Below are 25,252 nucleotides of genomic sequence, written 5' to 3'. Positions count from 1 at the left end.
TCATGTCAAGCCTTTAGACAATTAGTTTCTGATAGGAGGTGTACTGAATTGGACGTGTACAAGTGAATGTATTTTAAGGACTACCTTCTTCAGTACCTTCAATACCTCTTTGCTTGCATGGGAAAATCAAAAGAAATCAGCCAAGACCTCAGAAAAAACATTGTGGACCTCCACAAGTCTGGTTCATCCTTGGGAGCAATTTCCAAATGCCTAAAGGTACCACGTTCATCTGTACAAACAACAGTATGCAAGTATAAGCACCATGGGACAATGCAGCCATCATACCACTCAGGAAGGACATTCTGTCTCCTAGAGTTGAACATAGTTTGGTGCGAAAAGTGCAAATCAATCCCAGAACAACAGCAAAGGACCTTGTGAAGATGCTGGAGGAAACAGGAAGACAAGAATCTATATCCACAGTAAAACGAGTCCTATATCAACAAAACCTGAAAGGCTGCTCAGCAAGGAAGAATCGGCCATAAAACAGACTACAGTTTGCAATTGCACATGGGGACAAAGATCTTACTTTTTGTAGAAATGCCTTCTGGTCTCATAAAACAAAATTAAACTGTTTGGCCATAATAACGTTTGGTTACGTATGTAACCTCCGTTCCCCGAGGGAGGGAACGACACGTTGTGTCGGAGAAGCGACTTTAGGGGACCCATTCCAATCTTGCCATGTGCTGAACCGTGTACGTGAACTGCCGATACAGAGGCGGGCAGGGATTCATCCAGTGCCACGCATCGTCTGTACCCGGCTACACATACCCTTCCCCAATGCCCCATACGAACATCGGGATCCTTCTAGTTACCCTGAGAGGGGAACAAGACGATGTTTGCCGACATGGGAATGGGCCAGCCTGGCTGGGCCTCTTTTCTCTCTATGTTTCTCGCATAGAGTAATCACGGCCGGGGCCCTTACACGCATATAGGGAAGGGGGTCTTACCCAGACCCTGCGGAGACCACACCTGCCCTTTTTCTTGGGGAGGAAAAGTGGTAGACACGCCACACGGCCGCCTTAGGGCTCGTGTGGAAAGTATGGTGCAGTGGTAGATCCAGCCTCGAAAGGGGGAGTTGCTACAGCACGGCGACCGGGCAGCTGTAACTGCCTAAGGGAGACACGGGGTCCACTCGTAAGGGGACAGAACCGTGGAAATACACACAGGGGGAGTCCGAGCAGGAGGCCTTACCTGTGGAGCACCTATACCAGTACAGGGTAGCCATCAGGGTACCCGCAGTGGCTTGGGTCGGCGAAGTTCCTCCGCTGAACCGCGGACCTGGAGGGCTGGGGAGGAATTGACCAGGGTCCCGACTCGGAGTGGGGCTCCTGGGAAAAAAGGCGCACTACTTAACCTTGACGTCAGGAAAAGGGTGCTGGGCGCAAGCGATCCACCCGGCCGGTCAGTCTACGTGTTACCGAGTTCTACGGGCTCAGACCTGACAAAACACGAGACGCAACCGACTCAACGCGGAGGTTGTAAAACCTCGCGAAGGTGTTGGGTGTTGCCTACAGATGTCTGCTAGGGAGGTGCCCTTGGCCAGTGCCCACGAGGACGCAACACCCCTTGTTGAGTGAGATCGGACCCGCAAGGGTAGGGGCACGGCCTGGGTGTGATAAGCCAGTGTGATGGCGTCAACAACCCAGTGGGCGAGCCTCTGTTTGGAGACGGCATTCCCTTTCTGCCGTCCCCCAAAGCAGACAAAGAGCTGCTCAGAGCGTCTGGTGCTCTGTGTGCGGTCCAGGTAAATGTGCAGGGCGCACTGGACATAGCAACGAAAGGGCTGGGTCTGCCTCCTCCCGGGGCAGCGCTTGCAGGTTCACTACCTGATCTCGGAATGGTGTGGTAGGAACCTTGGGCACATAGCCCGGTCGCGGTCTTAGGATCACAGACGTATCTGCCAGACCGAACTCCAGGCAAGTGTCGCTGACAGAGAACGCTTGCAGGTCCCCGACCCTCTTGATAGAGGTGAGCGCGATCAGCAGGGCCGTCTTAAGAGAGAGGGCCCTGAGTCCAATTGATTCAAGCGGCTCGAAGGGGGTCTCTGGAGTCCTGCCAAGACTACCGAGAGATCCCAGGAGGGAACTAGGCCTGGCCGGGAGGGATTCAACCTCCGGGCGCTCTCAGGAACCTGAGGATCAGGTCGTGCTTACCCAAAGACTTGCCGTCTACAGGATCGTGGTGGGCGGCAATGGCGGCAACATACACCTTGAGGGTGGATGGGGACAGCCTCCTGTCCAGCCTCTCCTGTAGGAACAGGAGCACTGACCTAATCACGCATCTCTGCGGGTCTTCAGTTCGGGAAGAACACCAATCTGCGAACAAGCCACTTTAGGGCGAAGGTGCCTGGTAGAGGGGCTCTGGCTTGTTAATTGTATTCACAATGGTCGCGGTAAGCCGCTAGCTCTTCCGCATCCCGTCCAGGGACCAGACGTGGAGGTTCCAGAGGTCTGGGCGCGGGTGCCAGAGCGTGCCCCATCCCTGAGAGAGGAGGTCCTTTCTCAGGGAATTCGCCAGGGAGGAGCTGTCACGAGAAGTCTGAGTTCCGAGAACCAAGTCCGAGTGGGCCAGTAGGGGGCCACTGACGTGACTCGCTCCTCGTCCTCCCTGACCTTGCACAGCACCGGTGCAAGAAGGCTCACTGGGGAAATGCGTGCTTGCGCAGCCCCGAGGGCCAGCTGTGTGCCAGCTGCCTGTCCCAAGGGGAGCCTCTGTTAGGGCGTACCAGAGCGGGCAGTGGGAGGTTTCCTGGGAGGCAAACAGGTCTACCTGGGCCTTGCCAAACCGTTCCCAAATCAGCTGAACCGACTGGGGTGAAGCCTCCACTCCCGCCGGGCAGGCGTTGTCGTGATAGCGCGTCCGCTACGACGCTGAGCTTGCCGGGGATGTGAGTGGCACGCAGCGACCTGAGTCGCTGCTGGCTCCATAGGAGGAGACGGCAGGGCGAGTTGTGACATGTGGCGGGAGCGTATGCCGCCTTGGCGATTTATGTATGCCACCACCGTGGTGCTGTCCGATCTCACGAGGACGTGTTTGTCCCGAACTAACGGGAGGAACTTCCTGAGAGCGAGAAGGACGGTCAGCAACTCCAGGCAGTTGATGTGCCAACGCAGCGGGGCCCCTTTCCAACGGCCCGCTGCTGCGTGCCCGCTGCACACGGCACCCCACCCGGACCGGGAGGCGTCGGTTGTGACCAGAACGCGTCGGGACACCTGCTGCAGGGGCACTCCTGCCCATAAAAAGCCGAGGTCTGTCCAGGGTCGGAGTGTTTTGAGGCAGGCGGGTGTGATCCTTTCCCGATGCGCGCCGTGGTGCCATGCTTGTCTCGGGACTCGAGTCTAGAGCCAGTGCTGGAGTGGTCTCATATGCATCAACCCCAGTGGCGCGACCACCGCGGAGGACGCCATATGCCCCAGGAGACTCTGGAAAAGTTTTAGAGGTACCACTGTGCCTGGCTTGAAGGAAGCGAGGCAATCCAGCACCGTTTGAGCACGCTCGCTCGTGAGACGTGCTGTCATTGAGACTGAGTCTAACTCCAACCCGAGAAAAGAGATGCTCTGAACCGGAGTGAGATTGCTCTTTTCCCAGCTGACCTGAAGCCCAAGCGGCTGAGGTGCCGGAGCACCTGGTCTCTGTGTGTGCATAATAACTCTCGAGAGTGTGCTAGGATAAGCCAGTCGTAGTTGAGAATGCGGATGCCGGCTACTCGTAGCGGGGCAAGAGCCGCCTCTGTGACGCGAGGGGACAGAGACAGGCCGAAGGGGAGGACTTTGTACTGAAACGCCTGGCCGTCGAACGCGAACCGTAAGAAGGGTCGGTGTCGTGGCAGAATTGAGACGTGGAAGTACGCGTCCTTCAGGTCTACCGCTGCGAACCAATCTAGATGCTGAACGCCAGCCAGAATATTTCTCTGCGTGAGCATTTTGAACGGGAGTTTTAACAAGGCCTGATTGAAAACTTGCAGGTCCAGGATTGGTTGTAAGCCGCCGCCTTTCTTGGGTACAATGAAGTAAGGGCTGTAGAAACCCTTCCTCATTTCGGTTGGAGGGACGGGCTCTACCGCGCCCTTGGCTAAGAGCGTCGCGGTTTCCGTGCGCAGGGAACAGTCATGCTCGCTGTGTACTGTGGAAAAGCGGACGCCCCTGAAGGGGGGCGGGAGCCGGGCAAACTGAATTGCGTAACGGAGTCGAATGGTCCGGTGCAGCCAGCATGATGCGTTGGGAAGCGTAAACCACGCTCCCAGCTCTGCGTAGGGGCACCAAAGGGACGAGTATTTTGGACGTACCGGGCGGGCCTCGCAGCGGGCGGAACAGGTAATGCAGCGTCGGGCGGCTTCGTTGCGGCCTGAGGCTGGGGTGCCGAGAATAGACTCAAAGCACTTACCTTGCTCGCGCGCACCCGGCAGGGGGCGGGTTCGTGACTGAGGAGGAGGTCTGCTGGCGTCCTCTGGACTCGTCTGAACCGGCCGGCCAGGGGGCAGTCGTAGGCAGGCGGAAGGCGGGATCGCTGCGTCCGGTGTACCGGGACTGTCGTAATCTGAAAGCAGATTGCCGTGAGAACGGCATTTGCGGGCCAGGTGACCCAGAGGCAAAGTAAATAGCTCTTTTATTGAGAATTTGGGTACCACAGCCCCGCCAGGGGTGTGGCAAATGAAAAACAAAGGATTCTCCACCCGGCCCTCCACCAGGGGACGGAGCGGTCTTACCACCTCCGGAGCTAACGTCTTCGGCTCTGGGTCGACTGTCTCAGGAACGCTTGGGAGCCTTCCGGGTCCTAGAGGGGGTTTGTGAGACAGGGGGCGTACACCGCCTGTGGGGTGCTCGACGCTGGGGCTGAGAGCTGGGCCCGGGTTGGGGCGGAGCAGGAGCTGGTTTCTTCGCCGCAGGGGGACGCCCTCGGCGAGCAGATGGGGCAGGGCCCGTAGCGGCAGGTGTGTGGCGGGGCATGATGTGAGAGATAGCCTCCGTCTGCTTCTTCACCCCGGAGAACTGTTGGGCGAAGTCCTCGACGGTGTCGCCGAAAAGGCCAATCTGGGAGACAGGTGCGTCTAGGAAGCGGTTCTTGTCGGCCTCACGCATATTGACCAGATTGAGCCAGAAATGGCGTTCCTGGACCACTAGGGTGGCCATTGCCTGTCCGAGTGCCTGTGCTGTGGCCTTCGTTGCTCTCAGGGCGAGGTCAGATGCTGAGCGCAGTTCCTGCAGTACATCAGGATCAGGTCCACCCCCGTGCATGTTTCTGAGTGCTTTGGCCTGGTGGACTTGCAGGAGGGCCATCGCATGCAGGGCGGAGGTAGCGCGTCCAGCCGCACTGTAGGCCTTTGCGTTGAGCGAGGATGTTGTCCTACAGGGCTTGGATGGGAGTACGGGGTGACCACGCCAGGAGGTAGGGCTACCGGGGCATAGATGGTACGCAACTGCCCTATTGACCTGGGGAATCGCCCCGTATCCGTGGCGCGCTCCGCCGTCGAGGGTGGTGAGAGTGGAGCGGGTGGCACCTAGACAGGCGGAGATCGGGGCTCTCCACGTAGACGCCAGCTCGCCATGCACCTCTGGGAAAACGGGACCGGGGGGATGCGAGACCGCGAACGGCGCGCTGCCCCCAGGAACCAGTCATCCAACCGTGAAGGCTGTGGGGAGGATGGAGGGTTCCAATCCAACCCCATGCTCACTGCGGCCCAGGAAAGCATGTCAGACATCTGAGCGTCGGCCTCAGCCTGGGCCTGCTGGCCCGAAGGCGGCAGTCCAGGGGAGTCCTCGGCATCAGACATCACACTCTCCGATGCAGCGGCGAGCTCATCTGCTTCGGGCTCGGGAGAATAGACAGCCGGGCCGTGAGGTGAGCCGCTATCGCCGCGAGCGTAGACAGGGACCAGCGAGCGTGTAGGGGAACGGGAGGTTCGCGGGGGGCTAGCTGGGGTGGCTTGCTCTCTGTTGAAAGCAAGCCGCGACCGCAACATGGTAATGGTCATGTTCTCGCAGTGAGAACATGAGCCATCCGCAAACGCCGCCTCGGTGTGATCGCGGCCCAAACACACGAGACAGCGCCTGTGGCCGTCTGAAGCGGAGAGCACTCTACCGCATCCAGGAACAACACAGGGGCGGAAGGGCATCTTGAAAAAGACACGTCTTGAAAAGGACGTTCAACGCCGCTGTGTTTTGCTCTTTTAGAGAAATTCACTCTTTTAATACACAATATGTGTGTGTGTCTGCGCTGTCGAAGCGCTCAGGGGCAACAATGCACGCCGTGCAATGAGAAGAGAAAGCCGCTGTTGTGCGCCGTCAAGATCCAACAGCATGCAGATCGTCAGAGGAAACAGGAACGTTTTAATGGCATGTAACTCGCAGCAAACTGCAGACAGACCATCAGCTCAGAAGAAATTTTCTGACTAAACTTCCGTATTTGCCGTACGTTTAAAATACGTATTTGTATTTAAATACCCGTATGCGGGGGCGGGGTATGCAAATACTGACTGCCAACTCTCATTGGCCCTTCTCAATAGGTCAGAGGTGAATATCGGCGCTGAAGAGAGACCCCTAGTGTCGCTTCTCCGACACAACGTGGAGAGAGCGACAGAAGGGGAACCATCATTATGTTTGGAGGAAAAAGGATGAGCTTTCAAGCCGAAGAACACCATCCCAAACGTGAAGCATTGGGGTGGCAGCATCATGTTGTGGGGGTGCTTTGCTGTAGGAGGGACTGGTGCACTTCACAAAATAGATCGCATCATGAGGAAGGAAACTTATGTGGATATATTGAAGTAACATCTCAAGACATTAGCCAGAAAGTTAGATCTCGGTCACAAATGGTCTTCCAAATGGACAATGACCCCAAACATACCTCCAAAATTGTGGCAAAATGGCTTAAGGAAAACAAAATCAAGGTATTGGAGTGCCCATCACAAAGTACTTACCTCAATCCAATAGTACATTTGTGGGCAGAACTGAAAACGCGCGTGCGAGCAAGGAGGTCTACAAACCTGACTCGGTTACACCAGTTCTGTCTGGAGGAATGGGCCAAAATTCCAGCAACTTATTGTGAGAAGCTTGTAGAAGTCTACTCAAAATGTTTTATCCATGTAAAGCAATTTAAAGGCAGCACTACCAAATACAAACAAAGTGTATTTAAACTTCTGAACCACTGGGAATGTGATGAAAGAAATAAAAGCTGAAATTATTCTCTTTACAATTATTCTGACATTTCACATTCTTAATATAAAGTAGTGATCCTAACTGACCTAAGACAGGCAATATTTTCTACAATTAAATGTAAGGAATTGTGAAAAAACAAAGAGTTTAAATGTATTTGGCTAAAGTGTATGTAAACATCTGACTTCAACTGTATGTGAGTAAATTTGTGTCTTTATGTTTTTGTGGCTTTTGTGATTGTCCGACATCTAAATTGCATGTTTTCAATCAATTCTAAAGTTTTTTAAGCACACCCCTGTTTGTGGAGCTAATGATCCAGAGTAGGGTTGCACCAGCTGTGCGTAAGTTCTCATGTAAGTTAGGACGTAAAGTTCACACTTTAGGGTTTAGTAACAACTAGTTAGTTTGTAACTAAGTCAGTGCTTAATTTGGTTGCACCACCTGTTCTTAAGGCAAGACTTAGCTAGTTTTTAAGCTCTCCGTAAAGTAACGTGTAGTCGCATAATATGACGTTTACTTGTATTGATCCAATAAACAGCCTTCAAATTTGACACAAAAGTGTTAAAAAGCCGTGAACTTCAATTTGATCTTGTTACGGTTGATGTTCAAACCTTGTTTGCTCACATAACTGTCAGCTGTAATAAATTAAATCCCCATTGAAATATGACTTGTAATAAAACAAGATTTCATTAAATGTAAATTATGTAAATAACAATATTTAATAACTGTATCTAAAATGAATAAGGGGCAACAAATATATAATTACTTATACTATAATAGGCTGGAAGAATAGACATTTATCCATTTTAATAACTTCTATCTATTGTATATGTTGGAACTTGACACCGGGTGGAGTACATAGGAAAGTGCACTGTTAGATCGGTTTCATGCTGAAGTAGTACGTTTTTTTTACATAATCTTTTCTCCAGTAAATATAAACAAGTGTAAATGTCAACATCATACTGTATGTCGAAATGACTGATGCCTGTCAACTAAAACATGAGCTCATTGATGTCATTAAATGAGTCTGATTTTATTCCATCCGTTACGCCTGGTCTGAGGCTTCCGAAAATATTTAGTTTATATGAAGGGTTACGTTCTACTTAAGGTTAATGGTGCAACGCTCAAACATTTAGTAGTCCATAAATTGTGACTTAGTGCCCATTTACGCCACAACTCACATCACTGTTTCATTAAGTAGATCTCATAAAAACAGCAAAAGAAAAACGGCAATGCTGAGCTTACGGTCATGGCTAAACTTTGTGTTACTTTTGAGGTCTTCAGATGTGCAATCAATTAACACGTTATATTTTTAAAGAACATTTAATGTGCACACATTCTGTATTCTAAAAGTTCTACACTGGTTGAACATCCTGTGACCTTCATGTTACCACAGTGACTCATATGCTTCTGCACACTAGTGTTTGTTTTATTTTGTGTGTTGCCCTTTCATTCTGATGTGAGATCAGCCTGCACATCTTGAAACCAAATGCAATTTAAATTTCGAACTGATGTTAGAAATCCTTTAGCATCAATGCTCATGTGACTCTTCTACTCATAGGAATATGGGTTGCTCTGCCCTGGTTGCCACAGGTGATGGCATCTAAACAAGATTACTGTGGTTAACCCAGACAAAATGCAGCACAACAATATTTAAAAGCACAACAGGTACAAACACATTGTCTATTGCCTTGCCAAAGAGTGACTCCACTCTGCCTCTTGATTTGGAGTAACATACAGTATCAGACCAAAATTAGACAACTTAAGGCATCGTTCAGCCAAAAATGAAAATTCTGTCATCATTTACAGAACACAAAAGGAGATGTTAGCTAGAATGTTAGCCTCAGTCTCCATTTACTATTATTGTTTGTATCTGGAACATCTCCTTTTGTGGTATTTGTGATTTGAAACAAGAATTAGACTTGACAGAAATTAAACATTTCAAAGGAAAAAGGGAGAAATGGTTTTGGATTTGTGCAAACAAAGAGTGGTTGCCATGTCGACAGGCATCTATAAATAGTGTCCAGTGTTTGTTTTGAGAATGCGGTCTCCCACAGGGGCGTCCGAGACCCTGAGAGTGATTCTGATTAAATAGCCATTCCTCATCATAGCGGTCAGCCCTGGGATGTACTATTAAATTGGACTAAGAGGTGGGGGGCAGACTTTTTTTCATGGGTTGCAAAACAAACCTTGTTGTGTAAATACACAAAATTCACATGCTTGCACTTAGTTTTACTCACTTGCATATGATGAAATGTATGCTTGCTAATGGCAGAGGGTATTGTTCGCATGCAACAGCAGAATTTTTATGAAAGAGAAACATGCAAAAATAGCAGACAATCTAATGTGGGTGCGAATCATAAAATTCAGAGGCACAGAAGCGAGCTAAAATTGTGTGTTCCATTCTGTTGCTGTTCTAACTGTACAGGAGGGAGGGGTCTAAAGAGAAAGTTGGTGTTTTTAAGAAATTTAAGTTTTTGTTGTTCAGATTTTAGATTTGTGTTTTTAGTATGAGAAATGGAAATCCCAACCCTAAGACGTCTTTCTGGTTTATACACTGCAAAAAATGAATTTTTCTCTTATTTTACTGTAAAATTATCTAAAAAATTTTAAAACATGATTTATTTACTTGTCAAGCAAAATGGCATAAGATATTAAGTCTTGTTTTATTTGAACTTTAGACTTAAAACTTCCAACGGGGTAAGAAATATACATTTGTTTTCCCTTTGAATTAAGTTTATTTTTCTTTCTCCATTGATAAAAAGTTTTTTCTGGTTTTCGGTTAGATTTCTCTCAAAATGAGATTTAAAATCTTATGCCAGTTTGCTTGTCAAGTAAATGTAAAAAATACAGTAAAAATTTAAACAACTTTACAGAACAGCTTGTACATTTTACAGTTTGAAATTCTGTTAAATTTACAGTAAAAAAAATCATAAAATGTATATTAGCCTTCTGAAACTGTATAAATCTTCTTTTAAATTTAAGGTGTTTGTTAATCACTATAGTAACTACAGAAGCGCACATGATGTCATGAAGTTCATCAATAGTGGCTCTTCCATGAGCATTGACCAATAAACGTATAGAGACAGTGCTCAGTGTCACTCACACAAACACTTAATACCATCAGGGTAACGCATGTGAAATTTAAATAATGCAGTTAACATAAACTAAATTACATGAAATATAAAACAGGAATGATGGTAGCATTATGAGTATTTCAGAACACAGAGATCTACAGAAGATCTACTATTTATTACTTAGCTTAAAGCTGAAGAGTGTAATGTCTGTGCTACTAGTGCCACTAAAAATAATCTTTTTTTTTAACACTTTCACCGTCTGCTATTGGTCAAACAAACAATTAGTTCTGCCCCAAACTCATGCCATTGGGTGAATCACTTGCAGGCACTCACACCAATTATGCTTAATAAACTAACAATGAGTATGGTCATGTTAACATTTAAATGGCTTTGCTTTATTGGGATAAATTCATAAAACGATTTAAGCAAAAAACAATTGGCACATGTACATTTTTGCCCATTATCCCAATTTAGAATGGCATGTAAACATCTTTACCTTCGTTCTTACCAGCTTTTCCAATGTGTGCAAGTGTTGTGCACATGCCTGTTTACGTTTTGATGGGAAAAGCAAATAATCCGATGATTTAAAGCTAGCGTAAATGCTAGGAACATTCAGACCAAACAAAAACCTAAAAAGCATCAAGAATAGAGGAGAATGCTGGTGAGTCGAGATGCGTATTTAAAAGTGACGTGGCACAATGGTCAAAGATGTCCATCTGCCTGAAGTTTACATAGGAAAACAATTGAAAAACAGCACAGACTGATGCAAAAACATGTTCAAGTATGTTCAAACTGCCCCTTTAGGTGAAATCAATCTACAAATGGCTTACTTTTAGTTATTTTTCTTTTATTTAGAAAATGTTGATGCTAATTTGATGCTAACACAATATAGTGACAGATAATATATCACTGCCTATACACATAGTGAACATGCTAAGAAATAAAATATTATATAAATGTTAAAGAACATTTCTATCCTCAAAAGTTTTATTATGTAGTAACCATATTTTAAAAGCAACAAGGCACTCAAAACCATGCTCAGTGTTGGGCACGCTACTTAAACAATGTAGCCAGCTAAGATAACTACAAGGGTACTACCATGGTACTTCAACATATGATTACCATATTCACATACCATTTCATTGATATGGTGCTTCAAGGGATTGGCACATGTCCAATAATCATGGTAATGCCATGGTACTTTTTTTATGTGTTTTCAGCATCAAATAAAAAAAAAAAATTATTTACTAGGCTACTAATTGTTTTGATACTCCAGTAGTTGTTTGCAAGCAGCACATACTGAATGTTAATAAAGACCGTCTTTATCACTGGGAAATGACAGGGCACATTTGCTTCCATTGATTGTAGATAAATATCCACTGCAACCAGTGTTGTCTATGTTTTAAAGTATTCTGTTAGTGTGTTGGTGAGTGAGAAACCGCTCCAAAAGATTCAGTGCATGCATGAGCAATCTGAGTGTTTCGATTGAGTTAGACCATTTTGCAATCACATGTTATTAATTCATTGTGAACAACTGACTCGAAAGAGTGATTCATTTGTGAATCAGACATTTGTAGTTCTGATTCAAAACTAGTAAACACCAGGTACACGGCATGATGTAGCGTTGTAGCTTAACCCGCTACCTAATCAATAAAATTACTTTGCTCAAATTTTTTAAGCTCTAAAAATTACAGACAGTCAGCATAAATGCCATCGATACGACTCGGTTAAATGAATATCTTTTAAAGTGATACAATCACTTTTGGTGCAAAAAAGATCAATATTTAAGTCATTTTTAACTCTACATCATCACTTCCAGTAAGCTTCATGAGAGGGTGGAGATCACGGCATCTCTCGTGTGACGTATTACCGTTGCCATGATACCGACGTAATCTCACATTCTCCACTTGGTTGAGACATCCAGGATAAGAACACAAACGCACCATTGTGAGAAAAGAAACAGATAAATACAGATCTTAACCAAAACCAACCAAGCTACTATTTAGTGTTTCTTCAACACAATTGTAAACATTTACATTTATGCATTTGGCAGACGCTTTTATCCAAAGCGACTTACAGAGCCCTTATTACAGGGACAATCCCGTTGGAGCAACCTGGAGTTAAGTGCCTTGCTCAAGGACACAATGGTGGTGGCTGTGGGGTTCAAACCAGTGTCCTTCTGATTACCAGATTACCAGTTATGTGCTTAGACCACTACACCACCACCACTCCTGCAGTAAACAGCGCTGCTCTTCCGGCTGTGAGGCACGTGCGTCATTTCACATGTTTAAAAGATGGATTAGTATGAATGATGTTTCTATTGACTGTCTGCTGATTTTTGGAACTTCAAAAATTGGATCACCATCCACTTGTATTTTAAGGACCTACTGAGCTAAGATATATTTAGAATTTTCTTCAAATGTGTTCTAGTGAAGAAAAAAAATCATACACACCTGGGATATCATGAGAGTGAGTAAATAATGAGAGAATTTTCATTTTTGGGTGAACTCTCCCTGTAAGCTAATAGCATCACTTTTTGTAGTGAAGCTATGCCCATCCCTCACCATGCTAAAGACTATTGTGAATATAGTACTGACAGTAGTACTGAAAGAGTTACAGTCCCTTTGTTTAGCTCTGACTATATTTACAATATGGCACAGCCTCTTCACCTTATTGCTAAAGTGTAAACTCCTTTGTCTTTGAATGTGGCAGGGAATGGTGAGGGTAGTTGGAGCCAGAGAGACGCAGATGTGGACAGACGGAGCGGGAATCACGAACCATCCCCTCAGACAGCAGCTGGAGAGATTGAACCAAACCCCTCACAGTGTTTTCAACAGGACACTTCTGTTCAATTAAGAACCTGCTACCTGGTCGACCTCCACCTGTGTACTCCTGTTGGGTAAGACAGCATAGTTTACTTTCTTTTTTCTTTTAAGAAGATTTTTTTCTTCTTATCATTTTAATGTGGCTCTTTTAATGTGATACGTTCTCTAAATGCCCATAATATTTAGTTTTTTTGTTAATTGAGATTGCTGTCTCATAGCTCAGGAGACTTCAGATCTCATTGCAAGTTTTTTAGTTTCAACATTGTCTCTGATGTTTCTCTTAAAATTCCAGAAGAATTTAAAAATAGACATAAATGAGTATATGCCTGCAATATAAAATATATTTGTTTATAAATCCATTAATTCAGAGTTCATATTGAAATCTCTGACTCCCAATTAGTTTCACATAATAATGTAAATATTTTCTAAACTGATTATGCAAAAAAGCAACACTGTTGATTTACGATATCAAAGTCGGATTGGAAGAGAATATGTGGTATTGGTGCATCCCTACTTTGTAGGAGAAAAATCTTAGAAACAGGGAACTTCAGCAAAAGACTCCATATTTGCTCTCCATGTAATATCATTGCTGTGTAGGAGAAAAAACGATTTAAATAGTAGTGATTTTTCTTTCCGATGTGTTGTGTTTCACTTGGGGCAACAGCAAAAATGAGGATGTGTACTTATACGGATAAATGGGTTTGGTGTTCACCAGCCATTGTTTCATGTTTCTCAGGAGCGGCTGTGTGTAAAGATGGACCAGCCTCATCACACAACTGTGTGAAAATGTATCTATTTTCCTCCCCTCTCACTCGATACTTTGATAACTTTTTTATATCTCCCTTTCGCTGACTCATTACAGTCTGAACACTGGACTTCCTCTTTTTCAAAGTGCTACCAAAGTTCACTCACTCCTTTGTCTTTTAGCCCTATGTCCACTTCTCCATGTTGCTGTCTCATATTTTGTCTGGAATGCTCTCCATTTTATTGTCTTCTGAATGTTTTCCACAGACCATTCTTTAATGTTCATCTGTGACGAACTCCTTTTTTAATGTTTCTCTACCATATTTCCTATATTTTGTTCTGCTTGCTGCCTGTCAGTGAATGAGTCATGACTAGGCCTGAATGGAATCTGTGCCTGCAGAATTCTGCTGAAAGCTTCAAAGATTTCCAGAAAATTCTTGAGAAGTTTTACACATCCAACACTGTTCATTTATTTAATATTTGGGCAAATAAGATAACACTGTCAGCCACTAACAAAAGTGTGCTTCTTGACTTTTTCAGCTTTAAATCCATTCTGTGTGGGCCTTGTCTTGGGATACCTTTTCATCAATGAACGTTTCAACTCCATTATATATATATATATATATATATATATATATATATATATATATATATATATATATATATATATATAAAACAAGCAAAATAAATATACTTCTTTTCCTCTAAATGCATAAGACAGTGGAATTCATTTTTCTTTTCATCTTCTCATCAAGCTCCAGTTCAGAATGAAGAGCAGTTTCCGGCCTGTCAGAGTGTGTTAGTTGACATACAGACTGCAGACTGAATGTGAATCTGAAATGTCTTTGGGATTGGCTGTGTGTGTATGCATGTAGTGTGTCAGTAGGTACAGGATCTGATGGTGGTAGAGCTGTAGTCAGGCCCAGCAGTGCATGGATAAACCCGTCACGAGTGTCTGTTCAACTCTGGGTTCTGACAGAGATCTCTCTCTGCCTTGCATGCCATTTCACACTCCCTCATTTTCTCCTTCAGTCCCCCTCATCTGTTTAAATGGAAATCCACTCAGAGTATCTTTCCCCTTCATTCGGTCTCACTCTCTCTCTCCCACACTTACACCCTCCTCCTTCACGCCTTATCTCTCATCCTCTTATATTAGTCTTCAGCAGTCATGATTGCTAGAAAAACAGCACCTTCTTCCAGAATGTTCTGCTCAAAATATCTTTGATTTCAGTTTTACAGAGAGAAAGACATTTCATGTCATTTTGCTCTGTATTTTACGCAATACATTTATACTAGGGCTGTCTATTTAATGTGTTCATTGAGTGCGATTAATTATATAATAAACCGTGTGTAAAAAACACAATTAATCATAGGAATAAATATGTAATAAGGAATATTCCTTCCGAGCAATTCAAGTTTGAAGTACCTCCTGTATTCTCCAGGGGGCAGTATGTAAAACTTCTATACGGAGAACAAACCACACTCACCAACAGCAGACAGCACAAGATGAGAACACGATCTTGCATTCAAACACAGCTTGATGGAGCGCAAAGATTTCTACATTTCAAATTATGTTTAACTTGACACAGCGACCTAAAAATTGTATGTTTATGACATGACGCAACAGAGACTCTCCAAAAGCATCTGTCCCATGTGTGCACGAGTCCTTAGACAAGCCCTCATAATAAATCTATCTCGGACTGATTGAGGAATTCAATTGCAAAATGGAAATGTGATTAATTCGATTAAGTAATCAGCATACTATGTAATTAATTGGATTAAAAAGTTTTAATTGATTGACAGCCCTAATTTATACATCAAAAACTTTTTATGATAAGCTTCAATTTGCACATGGAATGGCATGTTTTTTTTCTTCAGTAAAATTAAGAAATGAAAATGTGGCTTTTTTTTTTATATATATAATTTACAGATTAATTGATAGATTAATGAAACGTATAGAATTAATCGAGTTGATCGAGTTGGGAGCTACTGTAGTTACATTGATATAGCAAAATGCTAGCATCATGAGGGTTAAGGGTTAAATTCCCAGGGATCAAACATACTAATAAGATGTGTACATTGAAGTACATGTAAGTTGGTCTCATAGAGTCATGTTACTACAGTATATCTACATTTTTGCAAAAAGATTTTTATATGGCTCGTAGCACTTATCGCAGCAGTTTCCTGTTGAAATGAACTCTAGAGGCGCTACAACAACAATGTCTTTCATACAAAATCACAAGTTAAACAGCAGATTATCAATTCAGAAACACTTACTTTTTGCCCTGTTTCTCACACAATGCTCTCTTATGACAACCAACTACATTTACAAGCTTGTCTGAGTGAGATCAAATTGAAACTAATAGAGTGTTGCACTTACATGCAAATGACCTGGAGTCTTGGACTGCATACCAGGTGACATGTAAGTCGAAAGTGTCATAGAAGCACCACAGACTGATAAAGTAGCTTTAACAATTGTGTTTTTCACACTTCGTTTTATGACACTGTCTCCACACACAATAATTTCTTCACAGTCACATATTTTCAGGCTGAAAATAAATGAATGTAAATGGTGGTATCTAAATTCCTGCAATCGTCCTTCCTCATGGTTTTTTATTACCCATGTTCTCTTTATTCTCTCTCACTTTTATTCTCATTCTTGTTCTCTCTCTTCTGATCTATAATACTAAACAATGAGTTAATTACCTCAGTCAGAGCTCATATATTTATTCATACACTCTCTGGCACTCTGGTAATTACCAAAAGTTTGTAGAGTGTCGAGCTGAAAGGTTCTGTCCCCTCAAAGGGGCTGTTCACATCTTCATAACAACACTGAGTGCCCCTTATTCATTCACTGACTCTTTATGGGAAGTGAATGAATAAGGGAAAACCCAGTGCTCTTAAGAAGAGGTGACTTATCATTTCAGTTTTGTATCACATGCAAGTCATGTCTGCCTCTCATAGATAAATGTTTACCATTTACTCTCAAGAGCTTTTTGGAATGAGTGACTAAACCAATCTTTGCATCACCATTGTTTACAGCAGAGATGTGTTTGGAAAAGGATGTGAAAACTGGGACATTAGTCAGTTGTGTTACTGCCTGCACGCTCAAGGTAGAACTCCATAGATTGGCTTATTTCCATTTAGTCCATCCAGAAGGGTGTCTGTGTGCCTATGCAACAAGCTCCACGTCAGTCCTCTCCACAGCTCTCGGCACAAACTGGATAACAATGCAACATGTCTATAGAGATACTCTGTACAAAAAGCATTACATAATGATCTTTGATATCTACAGCTTATTGGGAGCTAATTTCTGCTCTGTGGCTGAATTGCATTAACGGAGGGGCGACTGTGGAAAGAATAGCTTTGAACGGCCCAAGAGTCAGCCTTTGAGTTTTAAGGTTTTTAACGAATTTTACATGTTGTCGCACTCTTGGCTGTTACCCGGCAGCTGCGACTTACAAGCTCTCTGGCAGCTTAACACTACTGTGTGCTCGCTCTGTTCATCCGTGATCCATGCCGTGAGATCTGCAGGTCGTAGCAGTTTGTTGAATCATTTCAGCAGGGACCTCTTTTTTGGACATTTAATTTTTTTCTTGCACTCATTCTGTTTCAACTGTCTGGTAGAGCACAATCCTGCTGATCCATACGATCACTCTGGACTATACTGTTGACTTGGGCTCCGTTGGTGTTTGTAGTAAGTATTTTGTGTTTGTTGCTATATTGTTTGGTTTGCTTGTTTTGCTTAAACGTACTTTTATGTTTGCATTGTGTGAAAGCACTATATAAAGTAAACATGTTATTATTATTGGTATTACTAGTGATAGTAAATCGGTCAGTTGCAAGACACAGGTTGTCATGGCTGTCAATCAAATACGGGGTGACCTTCTAAATGTAAAATGAAACAGCCTTTATTGGGTTACTGATATTACTGGAGTATTTATCTAATCTGAATGTACATTATTTTTCTATTTCTAAAAAATACTTTTGTGTAAAACTTTTTTAAATGGCAAAAACGTAATGCACCTTTGAACCCACTCAGAAAAGTTGCAACTTCACATTCATCCCCTTTACAGTATCCCCTCTACAGCTGCAGTATACACATTCAGACAGACGTCTTTGGTGGTTGTCTCCCACCATTTTTTGCATGTCCTGTCACTAGCATTGTATTTTTAAAATTGCTTTTCAAGCCCAAAAACAGCCCATTTTTAAAACATTCTGTTCCATTTCAGGCTAATCTCACTGTGAATTTGGCTACAGTAGGTCAAAGGTTTTTCAGCTGAAATCAGTCTTATCGAAATTCGAACCACTGCCCCAGTGGCTGAAACTGGAAGCGTTGTTGAACGAATAGGCATGTGTGAGCTCCACTTTCCGGTTTAAATATCCACAGTGGCACCAAAAGCATGTGGTAAAGCGAGTTGCTTTTTTGTTGCAATGCAGATTTATTAACCATACACCCTAACCCAAACCCCAACTCTAAACCTAACTCTCAGTGGAGTGAAAATGAAATCCTATTATGAAAATGCAACCTCCGGATTGTGCACATTATTGATTATTTGAACTAATGACTTCCTTGTTTTCATGGGGCCATACAGTTTTAGGAAACGATTTGCTTTAAACATGTTTTATTTATTTATTTGCATGTTTACTAGGGGCTACTAGTTACAAATCAAAATGGGAAATGAAAAATGCACACCGCAGTTGCACTTGGGTCTCAGGAAGTTAATGCAAGTGACAATCCTTATGTAAATGCCGTATTAGAAACCTATCCAAATGGAATACTTGACTAGTCGTTTAGGCCACAAACTGACTAGTTGATTTTGGAAACATTTAGTTTAGCTTATCCATCTGTATTTCTCTCTCTGTAGTTTATACAATTGTGCTGTTGAGATGTGGATGAATGGGATTTGAAACCGGTATTGTGGGTAAGACGAGGCCAGTGTCACGTGAACAGACCTTAACCTCTTTTTTTGTTTCTGCTGTTTTTTTAAATGTGGGTTGTGTAGTATCACTGCTTATACAGTTTGCAGAAACATGCTGGATGCACTGAAGCACTGTCATTTCCTACATGGCCTTCCTGATAAAGATAAAAAGGAAAGGTCAGCAGTGGGCAGGATGTCTCATAGACAATGTGTAATGTGTTCAGAGGGGCTGCTGTTTACATGGAAGATATTATCAAACAGGTTTTTCATTCTTGACCTTTGTTCTCCCAGATACTGAAACAAAACAATTTAAGCATCCTGATATGTCATGCCTTGCAAATCCACCTATAAGGAATATTATATTACTGTTACATCTTGAAATCAATGACTACTATATCTGGATTATAATTAGATTTACAGTGTATTATGTTTCCTGTCCACTTTTTCCTTACTAGTGTTGTATTACATTTTATATGCATATCCTCTATAAAAAGTCAAGTTAATTAATTGGCCTGAAGAAATAGTTGTTTGATATGTTACAACAAACTGGCATTTAGTCATTGCCACTTGGACCATATTGTCTGCAAAATTAATTTGTCAACCATTAGTCTACAATAAGTTTATTTGGGAAAATGAACTGTACTGTAATTATTATTTTTCTGTAATTATGTAATAGTTTCATCTGGGTCAGTGACATTGGCCACTACACAGCAAGAAAGAAGAGAACAGAGCAAGTCTTTCACCAAGGCAGGGAGTTATGATTCATTTCTCATGTGAGATTTTGAGGAACAATAAAAGGGAAGCCTTTGGTAAGAACACATCAGGTCTTTCTGCACTTTGAAGTTGTAAGAGAAAGGCATGTGACAGATAAGGTGCAAGGAGGGGGAGGTGATGTGTTTATCATAGGCAGAGTGTGCATGTGAATGTTTCTCCCAGGTCGGACAACTTCCATAATGTGCGTCAAGATGCTGAAGTCACTCTGATTGACAGATTCTAGTCTGATGGATCCACAGAAGGAGAATGTCTCTACTCAGTGTCACTGCTTTGTCTAGCCTTAGCCTCTTTTTTCTCTCTCACTCTCCATCTATTTTTCTTTTCTGTTTCTATGTTCCAAAACATTAAGGCATCTTGCTGACGTGAAGACTGTAAACTGATAATACGGTACACTGAAGAAAAGTTGCCTCCAAAAGGCAGGCAACATAATTATTCTGCCTTGAAAGCAGGTCGGACAGAAGAAGAAGCAGACAACACACAGGTATCGATTTGGGTCGAATTTAATGGAAAATTATGAAGCACAGTAGAATTTTGTGCAGCCTCTGAAGTCCTTGCTGGACACTGCCGTCAGAATCCAAGCAGCGGCACCATTGTGTGTTGAATGTATTTGTATTTGAAAGCAATCACAAATGCATTGCAACATGAACAAATAAATCCAAGATACAGGGCTCCAGACTGCAACTAAAACGGCAGCAAAAAATTATATAAATGATCATTTCGACAGTAATTTAAAATCTAGTCGCCATTGGTGTCAGTCTGGAACACTTTGTGTGCGTTCATATGTTTTTCCCCCTTTCTGTTGAGATGAGTTTGCGGCAAGCAACAACAAACAGTGCGAGCCATGATGTCAGATTCATAGGCAAATGACTCCTTTGAACCATTTTTATGAATTAGCTGAAAAGATTTACAAAACAGGTTTAAACCAGAGATTATGTAGCAGAGACAGGGAGAAATTGGAACCCCCAGTGGTCAAAGAATGTAGAAATGTCCCGCCTTTTAGGTAAAAAGGCTAGTCACATTTTAGATACAGACACTGCTGTCAATCAACCAAGAACACGCGCGCCCATTTTATTGTGGGTGGGGGTTGGGGGGTTGTGGCAATGTGTTTCGGTGTCCACTTCTGCATATTGTAGCCCCTTTCAGCATATCGCCACACTGTTTCACGACCCCCTTCCACTTATCATGGCCCCCTTCTTCATATCGCGTGCCGTTTTGCGGCACACCGGGTAAAGTCCTGGTTCTCCTGATGGCCAGTCCGCCTCTGTAGTCAGATTTTACTGCTGATTAGAAATATGTTCTTTGATCGTAATCTTGACCAACCGTTTTGGAAGTATCGGTCTTTCACCATTCAAGTACATTGGAGCTTGCAAGCTGCTTGTTTACATAGAAAATAGCTGCCCGAGAGCATTCCTAAAATGGTTGCCGAGTGACCTGACTTGCTAAAAATACTTTGTTTAAACTCAAGAGCTGAGGTTAGCAGTTTGAATGAGAGTGACTTTCTCAGAGTAAAACTGGATTCATTTTACTGAAAGAATGTGTCGTTTTTGGAATGCAAACCTGAGCATGCACATACAGTATCTGTCACACCCTTGTGAAAATACAAACATTGCATAGCATTGTTTCATCAACACATACAAAACATAATTTCACAAATTTACACATAGCGATCCACACATAGTAATTGCTAGAACGTGTTTTCAGTAGGCCCTAATCCATTTTTGGAAAATCATGCCCCCTCTTTCTCTGTTCCCTTGCTTTCTCTTTTGTCCTTTTACATTCATACAGACAGTGAGCGAGGGATCAGTTGAGTAGCTCTCTGTGGTTGAATGATTCATCCCAGCACACACACACAGATAGGGAGAGATTCTGATGCAGATATTTTTAGAACGCGTTGGCAGTGGGATCCAGGGAGATATGTGTGTCTGTGTGTGTGTGTGTTTGTGTATGTATATGTGAGTTAGTGAGTGAGTACTACAGACAGAACGTGATCAGAGAAGTAATGTCACATCAGAGCACAAAGATAGTGAGTCAGTGAGTCTGCGCTTCTCCTACTATTGCAAACTCACAACCAGCAGACACCACTGTACAACCACAGAACTCATTATAGATGACACTGACTAACCATGACTCATCTCACTTTACTGAACAAATGAATATACAGCAGGAATGCCAAAATTTACGCCAATTTTATGCAAAATTGTATACGATGAATACTGCCTTGCCACAAATGGAGGAGCTAGCACATATTACAGAGACCATATCAGCCCGCTAATAGAAATACATTTCAATTAGCATGGATGTACTTCCAGTTTTACTTGCGGTAGTTAAATCATTATGAGTCATATGTCAGATATGGAGCTTAGTCTAGGCAGCCATTCTTTTGTAAATGAGCCCAGAGACTAAATAATCAAAATGCCTTTCTAGTTCATCCCTGGGCCCATTCTCATAACTAAACAACAGTGGAAAAAAAGTATTTTTTAAATATATTTTTGTCTTGTTTTCCAGCAAGCATCTTAAAATAATGTACATTTACTTGAGTTGAGAAGTAAAGTGGCATAAGAAATAAAATATCCATCCATCCATCCATCGTCAACCGCTTATCCTGTGTACAGGGCCGCGGGGGGCTGGAGCCTATCCCAGCTAACATTGGGCGAAAGGCGGGGGACACCCTGGACAGGTCGCCAGTCCATCACAGGGAGAAATAAAATAAATAAATACATATAAAATACTATTTTAATAACGGTGTAGGAAAATATACTTGTTTTTCCTTTGAATAAAGTTTATGTTTCTTACCCCATTGGTAAGAAACTTTATTTTCAAGCTTTATTTTCTTGCTTAAGAGTAAAGATTGTCAAATCCATGTTAACATTAATCCATTTAATATTACTGATGTTCCATAACTATTAATGGAACTAATAGTAATAGAACTATTCTGGCAATGATTTGTGGCAAATTGTTTTGTTTGCTAAAAATGGACCACATATTAACTGGCACTTCTGCATACTTTGAAAAACAATTACGTTACGAAACTGAAAACATATTAGAGTGGATGTGGCCTACATTTCTCAGAAAAGAAGACTTAAGGCCCCTGCATACTCATGTAGAATTATTCTTCTTTATTTGTTCAGATGTTAAAAGAAGTTTGAAACAGATGAGCAATGACTTACTGTTTACAAACATTATAACAAACAGGTGTTTAGAACAACATTAACATATGAGGACTACATGTTTAACATCAACTAATTTGACATTAAAATGTGTTATCAATGACTTCATGCCTCATTCTATAAGTAGAAGTCATATGAGATCAGTAAAAGAAGCTGTTTTAACTACTCAATGATTTGAAATAATATACAGTACTGTGCAAAAAGTTTTAGAAACTTGTGAAAAATGTCACGTTGTGAGGATGTCTTCACAAATAATGCCTTAGATAGTTCTCCTAGGTACACCTGAGCACAGATAGTATGTTCCAAGCTTCTTGAGACCTTGCTACAGATCTTCTATCTGTTTAGGCTGTCTCAATTGCTTCTGTCTCTTCATGTAATCCCAGACTGACTCAGTGATGTTGAGATCCAGGCTCTGTGGAGGCCATATACCATCTGTCGTAGGGCTCCTTGTTCTTCTTCTATTAAGTTCTGTTTGCAAAGGGAATGTTGTATAATATATGTATAATATAAATAGATATTTCCTACTGATACACTAAAAGCAGAATATATCAAATAACCATTTTAAGATAAATGTTTTCTGAAAAATATAATGTGCCTAAGACTTTTGCACAGTACCGTATATTTGCAGATGTGTAATTTGTCTTGTGTCCATTCTACATTCATGGCGCTTATGTGCCAACATGTTATACATGGCCATAATATGCTGATTACACTCTGTTATTCTAATTTATGATGACACTGACACTACTGCAATTGCAAAGATGGGTGTATAAAAGAGTGTTAATGGGTAGAATACAGACAAGGAATGATGATAGGCATCTTGGGCACTTAAGAGTGTTTGAGAAGATTTGATTCCTTTTGTAGACTAATTAAACGAAGAAACAAACAAAAAAAATGTTCTTGGAAAATGTCTGTGCAAACAATCGTACAGATGTAGATACATTTGCACCAGCTTGCTAATAACTCTACACACCAGTGTTCACGCGTTGACTGAGCTTAACTGACTGAACTGAGCTGTCAGCCTCAAAGTAGGTGGAGCTCCAGGTCACACCTACTGATGACATTGACCAATGGCAGAAAAAAGGTGTTTAGCAGCAGGTAAGATGTTTTCTGAACTTTTTTTTTTTTTTTTTTTTTCTTGTTTTTAATATGTTTACACTTCAGTACATTTTTACTGGAAAACAAAAACCCTGAGTAAGAAAATTCTTTTTTTGTAGTGAATACGTAGAGTACTGTGGCTGATTTTTACTATTAATGCTTATGCATGCAGCAGAGACTCATCCTATTGTCATTCTGATGGACGACCTGTTCTCATCAGCCAGATGAATTTATTGAGTCTCACACTTTCTCAGGTGTTCCACTTCAGTCATAAATCTATGAGTGAGTGAAACTTGTTCAGTGATTGAGAGTGCACGGTTTGTAGGTGTAAATGCCAAGTCTGTGTGTCTGCATTCACACTTGAACATACATCCTTGCATACAATACCTTGCATTGTATTTAAGAACATCTATTCAGTAGAGAAGAGCTCTCTGTTCTGTGATACAGTAAATAGAAGTGTAGTTTTCATTGTATGCAGTTGGTATGTGTATTTGAACTACAGTTATTGATTGTGACGTAACCATGACAAGTGTCAAGAAAAGAGAAAAAAGAAAAGGAGGATGTCAGAGTATGATAATGTATTCTAACTAGACTCAATACAACAAGTACTTTGTCCAAATTGAAAACAAAAATGATACACAAACTGATAAAATCACAACCAATTAGAACTTGTTTGTTTAATATACAGTAATGTTGATTGGGATTTTGGACCAATGATATTTCGCCATGGGTGTGGTTACCAAGTGTGATGCCACAGCAATAAATTCACCAACAAAATCTCCTCTTGCTTTTCACAGTCTCGGCTGGTTTGGACAAAGAATTATTTATATCAAAGGAATTTATTTGAAAGAGTTGGTTAGAACATTGTGTAAGACTCCCTTGCTTAGCTCATTCCAGACCCCTGCCTGTCTCTTAGTTCATGAAGTCTCACTATCAACACAGAAAATGTACACTCACCAAACTTCCCTAGACTTTATCCAGTCATGCCTCCTCGCATTTCACCCTGTCTTACTGTCAAACCTGTTTTGCGGTTTCTATACCATTCAAAACACATTTCATCACCCGACATTGAGGAGCACCTTGGCTCTTATCAGTATTCTGTTCTTTTGGGTGGTTTTTCTGCCGGTTTCTCTCCTGACAGTCTTGGCTAGTACAGGGGCAGGCTGCTGTCACTGATAAGGCAGGTGAAAAATGAGCCAGTCGCTGCCTACATCGGTTTTACATTTAAAAATGGCTCAGGCCATCTTTTGGCATGCCGGCATGAGAGATTCCCACTCCACACTATTGGAAATAAATCTTGCTGAAATAAGCTCTTCGTAACTGCCCCATTTTCTTTGGTGGATTGATGGAGAAGTTACACTACATGGCCAAAAGTATGTTCATCAGAGTAGGCTTTCCACTAGAATGGTTCCATTCAGACACAAGAGGTGTTGGCTCATACTTGACATTCATCCCAAAGGTGTTCATTTGGGGTTCAGATCTGGGCTTTGAGCAGGA

General features: G+C 42.5%; 1 protein-coding gene across 2 annotated transcripts in view; it reads left to right on the top strand.

Annotated features, from left to right (window-relative positions):
* Nucleotides 1-25,252, top strand: part of atxn1a (ataxin 1a) — a 126,473-nt gene that overhangs the window by 29,162 nt on the left and 72,059 nt on the right. For both annotated transcript variants that reach the window (XM_052135426.1, XM_052135425.1), the window contains exon 2: nucleotides 12,938-13,124. The gene's annotated coding sequence lies outside the window, so the exon portion shown is untranslated. The remainder of the gene's footprint in view (nucleotides 1-12,937; nucleotides 13,125-25,252) is intronic.

This window comes from Xyrauchen texanus, chromosome 10, assembly GCF_025860055.1.
Source record: "Xyrauchen texanus isolate HMW12.3.18 chromosome 10, RBS_HiC_50CHRs, whole genome shotgun sequence".
Classification (NCBI taxonomy): Eukaryota; Metazoa; Chordata; class Actinopteri; order Cypriniformes; family Catostomidae; genus Xyrauchen; species Xyrauchen texanus.
This window is presented reverse-complemented; position numbering and strand designations above follow the sequence as displayed.